The sequence below is a fragment of the Azolla caroliniana genome, unplaced genomic scaffold, assembly GCF_043228905.1.
Source record: "Azolla caroliniana isolate FFs.n. ecotype wild unplaced genomic scaffold, voAzoCaro1.0.p SCAF_12, whole genome shotgun sequence".
Taxonomy (NCBI): Eukaryota; Viridiplantae; Streptophyta; class Polypodiopsida; order Salviniales; family Salviniaceae; genus Azolla; species Azolla caroliniana.
This window is the reverse complement of record NW_028230447.1, coordinates 542,916-558,834: the sequence shown is the minus strand read 5'-3', so window position 1 is coordinate 558,834 and position 15,919 is coordinate 542,916. Positions and strand designations below refer to the sequence as shown.

Genomic DNA, 15,919 nt, shown 5'->3' with positions numbered 1-15,919 from the left:
GATAATAGTCACAGTAGCTTAGTGTAAGAGAAAGATGGTGAATATTTGTATTTTGTATTTGGTCTTATTGTCGCATCAAATGTACAAAATAGTTGATAGTAGTGGGATATTCCTTTCCTTTTAGTTGACTTGTCATTTAATATGACCTAGCTCCCTAGTTACAAGCTAGGTTAGGTAGTACTTTTCTTAAAGTCAATGCCATGTATTTTAAGACTAGTTACATCTTAACCTACCATAAGAGAAGATTATTCTAGTCTGCTTGACTATTAGAATCTTAATTACGTTAAGCAAAATTAAAGACAAAAATAAGAAAGAAATGAGCGCCAATCCACCCAACTACCCCCAGCAAAGGTGAGAGATGGATCCAAGTCCCCCATCATGTCCCATACCACTGTGTACAAACATGGATCATACATTGGTTTTGAAGGAGACACATGTGTATGAAGCTGGAGCTTTGTCACACTATCAGAGTCTCTATCTCAAAACAATAAAGTGAAGAGATTCTTGTTCATGAAGGTAGATAACCTTTTTATATAGACTAAAACCCCATCATGCCCTTGGTTGCAATTTTTATAAAAAGTAGCCAAGTGATGAAACACTCTAAAGTTATCTCCCACTGTAAGAATCAGATAACCCAATAATCACCCTTCATTCATTATGAATTAGCCCACAATTACAGTTACCGTTATGCTCGTAACACTAACTAATCAAACCCATCACCCCGCTTCCCTCTTTCCTAAATATATCATCCAACTCATCTACAATTTCCACATTGACACATATGGTCAATTCCTTATGAATTAGCGCACAATTACTGTTCCGTTATGCTCGTAACACTAACTAGTCAAACCCATTACCATGCTTCCCTCTTTCCTAAATATATTATCCAACTCATTTACCATTTCCACATTGACCCATATGATCTCAAGTTGCACAATAACTACTCCTCATTTGGGGTACTTAACAAAATGTGTTCTCTAAAAATACATTTGGGGCAACTTGGGGCTAATCATTGATTATATGCAACAAAAGATATTGGAAAATCATAGTCGGCATACATATACAACAAGTTAACAATCATGTACACATACATACATATACAAATACATATGGATCCTATGTTTTAGGTAAATATGGAGCCTATGTTTCAAGAATTACCGTCAAGCATCTCAAAGTTGTTATTTTCTGCACAAAATTTCATGTTGGTGTTGGGGTATACAAAGGACGACATAAAGCACACATGACCCTCTTACAAATGTCGGAGTACAACCTTCGGAAATGCGTCAGCCAGAACTCAGTGTTTCTCGGATATCGTTGTCACCACCTGCCAGGACAGTGAATCAAGTACAACCAACAGAACCAGAACTATCGTCACCAAGTATTAAGAGTTTATTACTAATCAATAGACAAAAATAAAGTACAAGAAGGAAAATAGATGGGATCGAAGAACCCATTCCACCCGACCAACCCCGAGTTGTGATATAGACATAGCCAACCTACCACCGACGTCCCATACCGTTGGATATTAGGATGACTAATACCTTGGAAGAGATAAACACGATCGTTGAGACGAAAGCCTAGCCCGCACCACCGGTGTCTAAGACAACAACCCTCTAATGTAATCCTTATGAGGGTAGTTAAGCCTCATATTTATACCTTTTCCTAGGCCCCTTGAATATGTGTGCCTTTCCAAAAGGCTATCCATTCATTGGTTGTCCAAATCATGATAGAGCATGCACCTATCATTACTTCTATCATTTCAAATGGGCCACAATATCGTGGGGCTAACTTAGCACACTTGTCCGTAGACAATGACGTAGAGTCAATCGGGACACGCAAAAAAACATTTTGACCAATAGTAAATACACGAGGACGTCTATCCTGATCAGCATAAAATCGAGCACGATCTTGAGCTGTCTTGACATTTTCTTTGGCAATATGCAACATTTGGTTCATGTCTTGCAAAAAAATGTGTGTACTTTCTAATGTATCACGATGAATCGTGACATTGATTGGGACACGTGGTCAATAACCATACATCAACATAAAAGGACTATATCTAGTGGATGTATGTTTAGAGCTATTATAGGCAAATTCTAAGATGGGAAGATATTGCTCCCACTTAGAAGGGGTTTTTGCAACATAACCTCGAAGCATGTCTCAATAATTTGATTAACAATTCAGTTTGTCCATCAAGTGAGGATGATCTACGGAATTCATGTTCAACAAAACTCACTAGTAAACTTGGAATCTCGATCACTAACAATATCTATCGGTAATCCATAAAAACGAAATAACTCATCAACAAATTGATAAGCCAATTGTTGAGAGGTTATCGTGGTTTTGGTAAGAATAGATCTAGCCAATTTTGTTAGTCTATCAATGAAAACCCAAATGGCATCATGACCCCTCTATGTACGAGGTAAACTAACAATAAAATCCATCGAGATACTTCCCCATTTGTTGTTGGGAATATCTAAGGGATGTAAAAGACTAGCAGTTTTAAGTCGTTCTGACTTATTAATCGGACATTGTAAGCATTGAATTACGTATTTATGCACGTTAGAGCGCATCTTAGGCCAAAAAAAAGTACTCGAGATGAGAACGAGTGTGTGTTGTATTCCTAGATGACTAGTAGATGGTGCATCATGACATTCATGAAAAAAATTATGTTTTACGTTTGGTAAATCTGGAAAACATACCTTTCCACTATGGTAGAGCAAACCGTTTGTAATGTGAAAGGTCGCCTTCGAGGGTAGGGTGCTAGTAACGGCATCTAAACCAGATTCGGCTTTCATCCAGTATTTTGAGAAATAATTGTCATCAAGGTATTTCCCTCAAAGGTGATCTAAAAGATCATACTTACCTCGAAGGTGAAGTTAAGCATGTTAACTTCTTTAATGCAATTAAGAGCATCTGCAACGGTGTTCATAGAACCCTTGCAATACCGTATGGAAAAATCAAAATATTGCATAAGCTCAACCCAACAGCCTTTACGACCAACAAGATCTAGCTGGTCACAAAAATACTTCAATGATTGATTGTCTGTTGTAACCATAAATTTATTTCCATAAAGAGTGTGCCTCCATGTTTTAAGTGCATGTATTAACGCAAACAACTCTTTCTCTTGAACCGAATACCGAGATTGAGTAGCATCAAGCTTCTTACTTTCAAAAGCAATAGGGTGACCACCTTGAAAAAGTACGACACCAATAGCATAATCACTAGCATCGGTTTCGATTGAGAAAGGCTTAGATGAATCCGATAATAGAAAAGTGGGAGCCTGACACACATGCTCTTTGAGTGTCTCAAATGATTTGTCAAGTTGTTCATTCCATGAAATCGTTTTGACAGACTTATGTGGATGACCTTTTAAAAGGTTAGTTAATGGCGTAGACAATTTAGAATAATTACGAATTGATTTTCGTAAAATCCAACAAATCCTAAGAATGATCTAAGTTCATGAATATTACGAGGAATGGGCCAAATTTTAACCTTTTCAATACAAGAAGGTTTAATTTCAACACTGTTTTCCATAATTAAATGACCTAGGCACACAATAGATTTTTGGAAAAAATCACATTTTGAATGTTTTGCATAGAAAGAGTTGTCATGCAACTTTTGCAAAACAAATCGAACATGTTGAACATGAACCTGCAAGGTACATCTATATATCAGAATATCATCCAAGAAGACGACAACAAAATCACCAAGTTGATCTCGGAAAACGTCATTCATCGCTTGTTGGAATGTGGCTAGAGCATTAGTCAACCCCAAAGGCATGACTAAAAACTCATAATAGTCATAGCGCGTACGGAAAGTGGTTCTAGGAATATCATCCTTGGCAATGTGAATCTCATGATAACATATTTGTAAGTCAGTTTTTGTAAAATAGTGTGCCCCATGCAAACGATCAATCAAATCATCAGCACGAGGTAACGGATATGCATTTTTAATTGTCATTTTATTCAAATGACGATAATTGATACACATTCTCCAAGAATGTTACCCATATAGGTGTATGGGAGGGTTAGGTGTAATGTGAAAGGTGTGTAAGGTGCAATATGAAATGGTAACGTGTGAGTGATTGGTGTAACTACCCCCACTCGGCTATTTGTAATGTACTAATCTTGTACTATTTAAACCCCACCCGTGGGGCATGAAAAAAAGAGAGAAATAATATTGAAGTTACCCCTCAACTGTGTCGGTCTCGATTCCCTCTCTCATTCATTATTTGTGTGTGTCTCTCCTTCTCTCCCTCACATTTGAACCCCCTTGGGAGGGGGGTGGAGCCAAGATCAGCTCCACCCCCCACCCATCAACAAGGAACCTTCCTTCTTCTTAACTAATAGAACTGGCGCACCCCACGGTGATTTACTATACCTAATGTGGCCCATACTCAAGTATTCCTTAAGATGTTTAACGATCTCATCCTCTTCTAATCGACTAAGTCGGTAAGGTGGAATGCTCACATGAGTGGCATCGGGGATAAGGTCAATCTGATGGTCCACATTACATTTTGGTGGTAAAGTAAGCGGCAATTCGTTAGGAAACGCGTCTTAGAAATCGTCTAAAATAGAGTCGAGTAATTGTTGTTCATAATGTGGTAATTGTGTGGCGTCAATATTAAAATAAAATTGAAGCGCAGGATCAATTACATGTGAATAAATTAATGAACTAGAATACTCACTTAACGATTTAGAAGACACAAGTGAACGAGAAGGAAGTTTACAACATTGAATAAAATGTGAACTAAATAGTCAATTCTTGGAATTTCTTTTCCAAAGCCATATTGGCTTGCCTCATTTTGGCCAATTGATTCAAGGTAGTAGTGAGCAATTGACGGGAACTACATGCTCCCTATACGCAACGCTCGGCCACAACCGAGCTTAGAATCATACACAGAAAACGGGAAATAATGAACGACACGAAGAAGAGACGAGTACGCAGGATGTTTACGTGGAAAACCCAAACTAAGGGAAAAACCACAGCAGCCCACAGGCTGCAAACTATCACTATGTTAGAATGTACAACAGTGAGTTCACGGAGGCAACGACCTCGTGCTCACGATCCTCGCCACAGGCGGCGGTTACAACAGCGGCAACGACCTCTTTCTCTCTCTCTCTCTCTCTCTCTCTCTCTCTTTCTCTGTACACAGTTACGCGCTCACTCTCTCCTTGCACCAACAAGAATGACAACCACAACTAAAAGTTTGCCCTAAGTCATATTTATACTAATATGACTTTTCGGCTATTTACAAATACAGCCATGATGGACTCTCAGAAACATATTTACGAATATGTCTCTTCATCCAGTGAGCACTTCTCACTGGGTCTGCACCATCCGGCTCTCCGTAGCCGGGTACTCCTCATCCACTTCTCACTGGGTCTGCACCATCCGGCTCTCCGTAGCCAGGTACTCCTCATCCGCTTCTCACCAGGTCTGCACCATCCGGCTCTCCGTAGCTGGGTACTCCTCATCCGGTTCTCACCGAGTCTGCACCATCCGGCTCTCCGTAGCCAGGTACTCCTCATCCGGTTCTCACCGGGTTTGCACCATCCGGCTCTCCATAGCCGGGTACTCCTCATCCGGTTCTCACCGGGTTTGCACCATCCGGCTCTCCGTAGCCGAGCACTCCTCATCCGCTTCTCACCGGGTCTGCACTATTCTTCTCCCTTCCCATCCGGAGGGACCTGTCTCCCAACAAACTCCCCCTTCACTCCGGCATGGGGTGTCTTACTAGTCCGATCCTCTTCTGGCATGCATCCAACTTGTCAGGTATCAACACTTTGGTCAGCATATCTGACCCGTTCTCGGCCGTGTGGATCTTCATCAGTGCGAACTCCCGGTCATCTACTCTTTCCTGGATCCAGTGATATCTTCGTTGGATATGCTTCGTTCGGGAATGGTAGGCCGCATTCTTAGCAAGATGGATGGCACTTTGACTATCGCAATAGAGTCAGTATTCATCTTGCCGGATACCGAACTCTCCGATGAAGTCCTTCATCCATAATATTTCCTTCCCAGCTTCCATAGCTGCCATGTACTCCGCCTCCGTGGTTGACAATGCAACCGTCTTCTGCAGCCTCGACTACCATGAAACAGCTCCCCCTGCATATGTCATTACATACCCGGATGTAGACCGGCCGGTATCCACATCAGCCGACATGTCCGAATCGATGAAACCGTCAAGTTGAGGTTTTCCGAAGCCAAATCGGAGACACATATTTGAAGTGCCCTTCAAATACCAGAGTATCCATTTGACCGCATTCCAGTGCTCCTTGCCGGGATTGCTTATGAACCAGCTCACCACTCCAACTGCGTATCCTATATCCGGTCGGGTACACACCATTGCGTACATTAAGCTCCCGACGGCAGAGGCATATGGAATCTTCATCATATCCGCCTTCTCTGCTTTCGTCTTCGGGATTTGATTACCGGATAACCTGTAGTTTGTCGGAAGTGTCGATCCGACCGGTTTCGCATCTGACATGTTGAACCGGTGAAGCACCTTTGTCACGTACTTCTCCTGTGATAGCCATAATTGCTTCACTGACCGGTTTCGGATAATATGCATCCCCAGCATCTGTCTTGCCGAACCCAAGTCTTTCATGGAGAAGGTCCGGTTGAGGGCCTTCTTTAGCATCTGTATTTTGACTTGGTCCCGTCCGACGATCAACATGTCATCCACGTATAGAAGGAGTATCAGGAAGTCGCCTCCTTCAAACTTCTTCACAAACACGCAGTGATCGGCCTGCGTCTAGTGGTACCCTTGATCGGCCATGAAGGAGTTGAACTTCCGGTACCATTGTCGGGGAGCCTGCTTCAGTCCGTACAGGCTCTTCTTCAACCGGCATACCAGGTTCTCCTTCCCTTTCTCCACAAATCCCTCCGGTTGCTGCATGTAGATCTCCTCTTCGAGGTCGCCGTTGTCGTGAAGATCCGTCACTACGCACGGATCGTGAGGCAGAACCATCGGGGTTCTGGACCGGAAGGATTCAAAGTCGGTACAACCTTTGGCGAAAGCTTTAGCGAGAAAGTACTTAAGATAGATTGGGAAAGAGAGAAGTTGAGATTACACGATTGAGAGAGATTGATTGAACTTTTAACTTTAGATTTAAGAAACAAGTTACACGATCAATTTGATAACGAATTTCTTCTTCTTAATTTCATAACCCAAAAAAAAACGTCTTTTTTCTCCTCCCCCTTCCTTCTTTTATAGATGCTCACATGCATATGATACATGTGAGGGTACAAGACATGCATAAATTGCATGTTTGCCATTTGGCGCTTTATGTATTACATGTGGTGCATGATAACCATGTCACTCATTTTAGCTCACATGTATGAGAATTTACATGTAAGTGTACAATGATAGAAATATAAATTCAACTAAATGGCATGGCTTAATGGTAAGCCAATTGACTCCTAAACTTGGAGGTGCAAGGTTTGAATCCTTACTTGCCCTCCTTGTATATGTGTATATGTATATATATTTATTTATCTAGTCGCCAGACGCCGGTTCGTCGGATGTCGTCGGTTACCGGTGCCTCGCCGGTTGCCGCTGGATCACCGGCTCCATCGCCGATCCGGTTTTGGTTGGCCAAAACCCTTTATGAGTAGCTAGCCCACCTCCACTCTTAGTTCAAGTTACCTTGAACTCTCTATGCTCCACACATAGACACAAAGATAATATCTTTTGCTCTACCTTATATATGATGAGAGCCGTATTTGTCGTGCCTATGTGGGATATCTCACAATTTTCTCTTTTCCTTTCACAAACTTTATACCCTCATATCTTGACATTTAGTTGTCTGTTTCTCGTGTAATAAAGTGCATTCGAAACCTCCATCATTTTGTACTTAGATATTAAATTTATTTAAAATGTTATCTTCACAATTATTGTATTATGTGATTCATACTCGATTTCGTACGTTTATGGGATTTTCACACTATTGCCGAAAATCTTCATGACACCGTGAAGGAATGTCGTCTTCACGTCCAGCTATTCTACCTCGAGGTCCATGCTTGCCGTTATACTCAGCACCGTCCGAATGGAGGTCATCTTTACTACCGGGGCAAATATCTCGTCAAAGTCCACGCCCTTTTTCTGCTGGAACCCCTTCACCACGATCCTGGCTTTGTATCTCGGGGGGTTTTCGGCATCTCCCAGTTGAAACTTGTACACCCACTTGTTTCGGAGTGCCCGCTTTCCTTTCGGCAACTCCACCAATTCGTACGTATGGTTCTCATGTAGGGAATCCATCTCATCCTGCATGGCACTTAACCATTTACGGTCGTGGGTGTCATCCTTCGCTTCTTCGAAGCTTTCCGGCTCCCCCTCATCGGTCAGCAAAACATGCTCTGCATCCGGAAATCTTTGGGGCGCCCTTCTCTCTCTAAGAGGATATCTCCGTCTTCAGGCTTCAGTAACCGGCTCCTCCATTTGCTCTTCATCCGAATCCGATTCGGGGTCTTGGCCGGTTCCGGATTCGGCTTCCTCTACTTCTTCTTCAGCCTATTCGGTATCCTCACCGTAACCGGCTGGTCCCTCGAGTGCTAACCGGTCTCTTGCCGGTTGGATCTACTCATCGTAGAGTCGATCCTTACCGGTCGACTCGGAGTTCATTATCTTCTTCTCCGACTCCCAGTCGGCGAGCGTCTTGTCCTCCATGAAGATAATATCTCAACTCTGGAATACCTTCTTGTCGACCAGGTCCCACACTCGGTAGCCGAACTCATCGTCACCGTAACCGAGGAATATGCATGGCCGGGTCTTTGGATCTAACTTTCCTCTCCGTTCCTTAGCTACATGCACGTATGCGAGACACTCGAACACCTTCAGATGCCGGTAGGATACTTCCTTACCGGTCCATACTCTCTGTGGCGTGTCTTCATCCAAGGGTATTGAGGGTGATCTATTTATCACATATGTCACCGTCGACAATGCCTCAGCCCAAAACTTCTTGGGTAGTTTTGCATGCGCTAGCATACTCCGGACCCTCTCCATTATGGTCCGGTTCATCCTCTCGGCCAGTCCGTTTAGTTCCGGCGTCTTCGGCACGGTAAATTCGAGCCGGATTCCCTTCGAGCAGCAGTACTCATCGAACTGCCCTCGGTATTCTCCTCCGTTATCTGCTCGAACCGCCTTCAGCTTCCAGCCGGTTTCTCTTTCCACTCTCGCGTGGAGCTCTCTGAAGACGGATAGCACCTGATCCTTCGTCTTCAACGGTGTGGCCCACAGCTTCCAGTTGTGGTCATCTATGAACGTCACGAAGTACTGCGCTCCGGCATGTGACTTCGTGTCTACTTGACACACATCCGTATGCACCAACTCCAGTGGTGCATTACGTCTCATCGGTGGCCTTGGTCGGAAGGAGGTCCGGTTTTGCTTACCGGCCAGACAATCAGTGCACTTCTCCAAGTGCACGTTCTTCATTGGAATGAGGTTGTCGTCTGCAAGCCTCTTCATCCCCTTCTCGCTCATATGACACAGCCTCTTGTGCCACAGCTCACCGGCAGTGTTGGATGCCACGTTCACTTCTTCCGGACATAACCGGGCATTCATCAGGTACAGTGTGTTGACCTTCCGGGCCCGAGCCACAATCAGGCTCCCTTTGCTGAACTTCATGACACCGTTCCGGATGCTACCCATGTAGCCTTCATCATCTAACCGACCGGCTGATATCAGGTTCAGACGAACCTCCGGAACGTGTCGAACATCCTTCAGCAGCAACTTGCATTCGGTTGGTGTTGTCAACCACACGTCTCATATGCTGACAATTCGGCATGTACCTTCATTCCCCATCCGGACACAGCCGTGATCACCGGCTGAGTAGGATGAGAAGCATTTCCGGTCCGGGGTAAGGTGGAACGACGCTCCAGAGTCTACCACCCAGGTCATCTCGTCGCCGGCAAGGTTTATCTCACTCTCCTCGGTGATGAGCATCAACTCTTCTTCACTTGCCGCGATTGCCGTCGTTCCCTTCCGGTCCGGCCCCCTCCGGTCTTTACCGTTCCGGTCCGGGGTTCGCTTTGAATCGGTACCGTCGGTTTCCTTGTCTTTTCGGAAATGTTGACAGTTCTTTTGGAAGTGTCCCGGCTTGCCGCAATAGAAGCAAGTAGGCCTCCCCCTTGACTTTGACCGTGTCCCCGACTTCTCCCGGTTCTGGGGACTACGATTTCTATGTCTTCCGTGTTCCGATTCGGTAAGGAGCGCATTGGAGTCGAAGCTCGTATCTTTATCTTTCCGACGCGCCTCCTCATCTAGCAAGCTCGATTTTACTCTTGCTAGGGATAACCGCTTTCCTTCCAGCCCGGCGTTGCCCAAAGTGACAACCAACGTCTCCCAGCTATCCGGGAGGGAACCGAGCAGGAGTAGCGCTAGTACCTCGTCGGCGAGAGGTACTTCCAATGATGTTGCCTGGTGTATTAGCCCCTGGAAGGCATTCATGTGCTCCGCCATGCTGGAGCCATCTTGGTACCGGAGTCTTACTAGCTTCCGGAATACCGAAACCTGATTAATAGCATTTTTGTTTTGAAACATTATGCCGATCTTCTCCCAGAGCTCATGAGCCTTGCTCTCTTCATTGAAGTTGTTGTACAGGCTCATGTCGATGAAGCACCGTATGTACGCCGTTGTCTTCATGTGCATCACCTCCCATATCGCGGCGTCGATTTTGTCTGGTCTCTTCTCCCCGAACTGAACCGGCAACCAGAGGTCTTTAACCACGAGCATGTCCCTCATCTTCGACTTCCACACTGAATAGTTGGAGCCGGTGAGCTTGAACATGCTGCCCAACGATTCGTCCATTTTCTGTGTCGTTTCGCTCTGATACCACTTGACGGGAACTACACGCTCCCTATACGCAACGCTCGGCCACAACCGAGCTTAGAATCATACACAGAAAACGGGAAATAATGAACGACACGAAGAAGAGACGAGTACACAGGATGTTTACATGGAAAACCCAAACTAAGGGAAAAACCATGACAGCCCACAGGCTGCAAACTATCACTATGTTAGAATGTACAACAGTGAGTTCACTGAGGCAACGACCTCGTGCTCACGATCCTCGCCACAGGCGGCGGTTACAACAGAGGCAACAACCTCTTTCTCTCTCTCTCTCTCTCTCTCTCTCTCTGTACACAGTTACGCGCTCACTCTCTCCTTGCACCAACAAGAATGACAACCACAACTAAAAGTTTGCCCTAAGTCATATTTATACTAATATGACTTTTCGGCTATTTACAAATACAGCCATGATGGACTCTCAGAAACATATTTACGAATATGTCTCTTCATCCGGTGAGCACTTCTCACCGGGTCTACACCATCCGGCTCTCCGTAGCCGGGTACTCCTCATCCAGTTCTCACCGGGTCTGCACCATCCGGCTCTCCGTAGCTGGGCACTCCTCATCTGGTTCTCACCAGGTCTACACTGTTCTTCTCCCTTCCCATCCAGAAGGACCTGTCTCCCAACAGCAATTGCTCAATAGTGATCTCTGTTTGTGTGCAAGATGCAGATTGGAGTTGAGAGGTCTCGGTCGGAGAGATCACTCCAACAGTGTTCAAAACTTGTTCCATGATGCAATTTGTGTGTATGCAATATAAATAAGGAGGTTCGGAAAATACACAAGCAAAATGAATGCTTGAAATTTTGATTGGAAGAACTTTATCCAAGAAAGCATCTCACATCGTTGCCCCTCTAGACATATGAGATGTGATTCGAGATCCGATAACTGTGGTAACACTATGGTGTTTTAAAAACCATGGGGGAAAACATAGCTAAGATGTCTTTCTCATATCTCTATCTTGATTAATCATGGCGGCTCCCCGAGGTTCAACCATGGTTCTAACATCAATGTAATTTTCTAGTTAGCCTTATATTAATGCTAACCTAGCATGTATTGATATGGTCGAGAAAGTGTACTATTACGTGAAAAAACAAGTGCACTCACGAGTAATATTCTAGTCTTGCGAGTAACAAGCAAATGTTATGATAAAAATGATAAAATATGCGAAAGTTGATGCTCATTAGATGCACTAAGAGTGATTTGGTTGATCTTGGATGGTGTGGCCAAATATTGGATCAAGCCAATGTGTGTTGGCACTTAGGTTACCCTATTGGTGTTGATATCTCAACGTCTCAAAGTTTGAATTGGATATCAGGGACCATTTTAGACAAATTTATGTATTGGAAGCCTCGAGCATGGCCGTTTAGTACTCATCTCAAAGTGATTTGGTTGATCTTGGATGGTGTGGCCAAATATTAGATCAAGCCAATGTGTGTTGGCACTTAGGTTACCCTATTGGTGTTGATATCTCAACGTCTCAAAGTTTGAAATGGATATCAGGGACCGTTTTAGACAAATTTATGTATTGGAAGCCTCGAGCATGGCCGTTTAGTACTCATCTCAAAGTGGTACAAGCTATAATGACTCCAATGATTTTTTATTTTTTTCCATTATTACCTTGGACAAAGAAATCACTTGATCAATTAGCTCATTCACTTAAATATACATTGTGGAAGAAAGAATCAAGACTAGGTATGAGTTGGGTATCGTGGAACAATATATGTACTCCAAAACGGTTAGGGGGAGTTGCATTACTAAATTTGGAGGATCATATGGTAGCTCGAAGATTCAATCTGTTGAAAGGTATGTGCATAGGTACCCAACCTTGGGCAGAAATAATTCGTTATTTTGTGGAAAAGGTTGGTATATACCATGGGAAAACCAGAATTACAGCATTGTGGTGGCATGTTGTTAATAGTACCCGTGCATTTAAATGTTCTGAATCTATTATGGTCCAACAATTAGTGCTTTTTTGGCAGCAATGCTTGAAATTATTTCATTAGAGCCCACCTGAGTGTAGAAAAGATATTAATTCCTTGGCAGCAGAGGTTTTGGCATCTTCATGGATAATACATTGGGATGGAAAAGAAAGCCTAAATACACAGTTTTAATCGAATGGCCATGCTGGGATTGGTAACTGTGGAGGATGGTATATTAGAGTCATGTAGGAAAATGATGGCCTTTCGGACAATTAAAAATAAGTTTCATATACCACGTGGATATGGGTTTATTTGGGAATCAATATTGGCATTGCTTAGATTAGTTTTCCCGCTTCCAGAGTTGGTGGTTGCGGACCCATGGAAAGATTGGTCATTTGGTATTGGACAATCAATTTTTGTGGTGAACACTAATGATGTATAACATAAGTTGGTTGAAGATAGAGCTTGGTTAGCAACTAAGGTTGTAGACACATGGTACATTACTCGACATGCAAAGTGGTGGCGTAGAGTTTTGGATGCAAGATGGAAGCCTCATCTTCTGTTCCGTGCTAAGGTGTTTCTTTGGCGTGTGATTGTTGGTGGGTTGCCTTTGGCGATGGCTTTAAAACATAGACATATTTCAAATGGGACATGTTTTTTTTTGCACGGTGGTTGAGGAAGATGCCAAACATAGGTTCATTACATGTCTAGTTGCTAAAGCCATTTGGGTTGTTATATCACAAATTTGGGCATCGATAACAGGCAATATTTTGTCACCTTTTAACTGGGTTTTTATTGATGACGATAAAGGCATGCATGCACCATCATATAAGGTCGTGTTTGACTACCATAGGTATTGGGGGATGTGGTTTAATTGGACCATGAGAAATGGGTTCGTGTTTGATGGACTTCATGGGGTAACTCAACAACTTCGTAGGATGAAAGGGAAGTTGATGTGGCAATTTTCGCAACTATGTTGTTTGGGGACATTGTCCCAAGAGGAGATAGAGGTATGCCATCTAGTTTTGCAACACTTGAGAGGGTTTTCCATGCATTATCACTATTCATGATGTAGTGAAGATAGCAAGGGTTGTATTATCATCTTGTTTTAATAACAAACATTGATTTACAAAAAAAAAAAAAAAAAAGAGAAATTGTCACTTGTAGCAAAGGTCTTTTATTTGGAGAGTTTTGATTGGGGGTTTGCCTTTGAGATACGGGAAATTGTTTCTTTTGCATTGTTCAAATGGCAAATAATACTCATTGTTTCATACCATCTTTGATTTCTTGTAAGATTTGGGGTACGTTTCTCAAATTTGGCAAGTTTTATCATGGTGTTATATGACATCAAGACTATGGGTGTTTGCACAATTCACATAGGTTAACCCAAAATTAGAGATGGAAATTGTTTTCCTACTTCTAAGGTTTTGGGGATTACTTCAAAATATGGATATGTGTAATGCTTTTATGTTTAATGGTAGACATGGAGTCAAAGCATATCTACGAAACTTGAAGGGAGTACTAATGTAGCAATATTATGTCCTCAATGGAGTGTTTGTCTTGCCTATTGGCAATTCAACATGTTCCATTACCCATGTAGTTAGTGGGTGATCATACTCCATTGTGACACCCATTATAAATAGTGTTTTTCACACATTTTTTTCCCCAAAAAAATATGCTCCATTGGTATTAAAATTAACAATGCCAAAGGCAATATACAAATAGTACATAATAGTTTCCACTCCACAAGTATATATGATCAAAGAAAGGACCAAATACATATAAGTTTTGGCATTTGGCAAGATAAAACATCAAAATATCCATGTTCGATGATATCTATAGACTATCACCATTACATTCCATGAGACCATGTCTATAATACGAATCGTCTGAAACCTATCTTCAATCGCCCCTTGTTAGGGTCTCTAAAAAACTTCATGTTGCTGCCAAAATTGGCTGAACGTGGTTCCGCATATACTAAAGGCTAAAGCTTTTCACTATAACCATACTTAAGATGTAAACAACTTCTTGCAATCCAAGAGAATACATATCTTGGTGGTAGTCATACTCAACATACCCTGGTTGGTAGTCTGAAAACTCCATGTTTGCATTTAGCTCCACATATGCTAAAGTTTTTCACCATCACCTGGCTGTCTTTCACACATATTTATTAATATAATTATGTGTTTTCACAAAGAGAGAGAGAGAGAGAGAGAGAGAGAGAGAGAGAGAGAGAGAGAGAGCACATGAGAGCAATATGGAAGAGAGAATAGGATAGAGAAATCCCTATTTTTAAAGGCAATAAATTAGTTATTCGAGGATGTTGCGCTACGAGTATTGTATGTCGCTCTACAATGCCCTGCTTGCATCATAAAGCAATGGTTGTACATCGCAAAACGGGCCATGCATGAGACAACTTTGTTGCCTTGGGTTATTTTTCTTCAGTTTTGAAAGGGAGCCTCCAATGTTTGTAAGATCCACCCTTAATGGGGATCACACATTGTTACTTGCCAATGATTGTGAAGATGAGGTGGAGGCTTATGTTGATGTTTGATGGAACAACAATTGCATCCTAGTTCTATGCAAAATAGTTGAAACATCGGCGTTCCTTACTCTATAGTAGAGATGGTATACATTGACTCCCTAACCTATTAGTTCTGCTACATGACAATATCTCTCCTCCCCACCAAACGTTAGTTGTGTATATATATAGTGTTTAGACATTTGAATCTATGAGAAGGTTATGTCATGTGTGTATAAGTAATGACATTTTGGAGTTTTTTAATAATACTATTTGGTTTAAGAAAGGATTCCTACTCTCACCAACTCTATCTGGTCTATACATTAATAAATTAGATTAAATGGTTGTAAAGTTTGTAAAGGAAGAAGGCATTGAGAAGTTGTCATTAGGAATGTAATCATCATGTGTTTGTTATCTGCATATGATATAGTGCTTTTTGCAAATTCTTTTAGCCATATGCACAAATGTTTATTAGGGCGTTGGAAGAGTCTTGCATGCATTCAAAGTTGAATGAAAAGAGTAGCTTTAAAACAAATTTTTTGCTTGTAAGAACCAAAATAAGAATAAACCATGCATTATGTACAATAATGGGCCACTTAAAACTATTGTAAGCTTTATATAT

At 42.4% G+C, this 15,919-nt stretch overlaps 1 long non-coding RNA gene across 1 annotated transcript; it reads left to right on the top strand.

Annotated features, from left to right (window-relative positions):
- Nucleotides 1-115: 115 nt before the first annotated feature.
- Nucleotides 116-15,598, top strand: LOC147856699 (uncharacterized). The gene is made up of 2 exons (XR_015530557.1): nucleotides 116-253; nucleotides 15,252-15,598. It is a non-coding gene; the product is annotated as an uncharacterized LOC147856699 (long non-coding RNA).
- Nucleotides 15,599-15,919: the final 321 nt, after the last annotated feature.